Source organism: Myotis brandtii, unplaced genomic scaffold, assembly GCF_000412655.1.
Source record: "Myotis brandtii unplaced genomic scaffold, ASM41265v1 scaffold6, whole genome shotgun sequence".
Lineage (NCBI taxonomy): Eukaryota > Metazoa > Chordata > Mammalia > Chiroptera > Vespertilionidae > Myotis > Myotis brandtii.
The window spans coordinates 585,246-586,898 of NW_005370271.1; positions in this window are offsets into that span (position 1 = coordinate 585,246).

Sequence of the window (1,653 nt, forward strand, 5' to 3'; positions counted from 1 at the left end):
TGAAACCAAAACACTGGTCGGATCTAGGAAGGCAGGGAGAGTTAAGGCAGAGGCATAGAAATTGCTCTTCCCCTCTCTCGTCAATCCATGTCTATGGTCTTTAAGATAACTTGTTATGTAAAATTATTTATTTATCTAAGATGCACCTACACTGAATTTATCTGAAAAATAAAAAAGTCGATATTAAGAAAAAAATTGTAAATGGAAGATTATAAGAGAGGGTTTCGCGTGCCAGCAAAAGTTACTGGCGTGCCATGTTTGGCACGCGTGCCAGGGGTTGCCCACCCCTGCCCTAGATACATGGAGCGGCCCCAGGCTGCTCTGGATGAAGGGGAAGGGGCCAAGCTTGACAGACACAGGCAGACGGGAAAGTGCAGGATGTGGGCAGAGATCTCTGGTACAAGAAGCCAGGGGCGATGCCCTAAAAGAGGCAGATGTGGCCGCCGTGGGGAGGCCTCAGTCCGCCTGGCACTGGGCTGGGCACCAGGCATCGGAATCTCCTGCCGCTCCACGACAGTTCCTTGTGATGGGCCCTTCCTCCTTTACATGAAAGAAAACTGCAACTTGAAGGAGTCACGTGACTTGCCCGCGGTCCCATGGCTAGTTAGCAACCAAAGCCTGTCCGATTCAGGTCAATTCCCTCTCCCCTAGGCCACACAGAGAAGCAATCCACTCTTCAGGGGCCTCAACTATCACGTCAGAACCAGCAGGCCGTGTGGGACAGGAACATGAGCACGCACGGCTCCTACAATTCTCATCAGTATCTGCCCAGTTTCCCAGGCTTCCACTCAGAGGGACCATGCAGCACAATTACAAACCTGTTTATAACATGCTTCTTCCATTAAGGAATTTGGGTTGGCGCAAAACGAAAACATTTATAAAAGATGATATACAAATCACAAGAACCTGGGAGAAGGGAAACGTCTCTATCACAAGGTGGTATGCAATCGCTTGAGATGGAGCTTTGAATCTAGTGCGGAGCTTCCTGGCAGCCAAAGCAAAAAGGAACACAAGATTCGATATCCACGTCTTTTCAGAAGAGGAGGCGGGCACACCCTACCCTCCGCTTCCCCTAACACCGAATTCTAAAAGAAATTTACTTACGAAGACATCGCCGAGTCATATATAAGACATCGTCAGTGACATTTTCGGTAAGAAATACATTAGTGAATTTCATATGAGTATCCACGTATGACAGTAAAGCTTAACTCATAAAACAAAATTCCGAGGCAGGAATTCTGATGAGGACTGCAGGAATTGGCTAGAAATGGCCCTTCCTGTCCACCAGAAGGTCGCACGAATCACCTCTGGCACAGTATTTCGGTTCACGTTCGATGAAATGCTCAGAATCATCGTTTCACTACATCGCAGGGAGGATCTTTTCAGGTGCCAGTGAAAGAAAATCCAACTCCAAAGTGTTTTATCCGAAAGAGAGGATTTTTGATTCATGTCATTGAGAAATTCTGGCGGCAGGCCCGGCGAGATCCAAGGGCTCACACAAGGTCAGGCTCGGCTGCTTCCTCCACCGCCCTCAGCATCATGCTGGCTTCATTCTCAGGATTCCTGTGCTGGTAAACGGCTGCTGCAGCTTTGAACCTTCTATCTGATCTGCTCTGGGCCCAGGGGGAGAGAGAGCTGAGTCCCCCGCCCCCC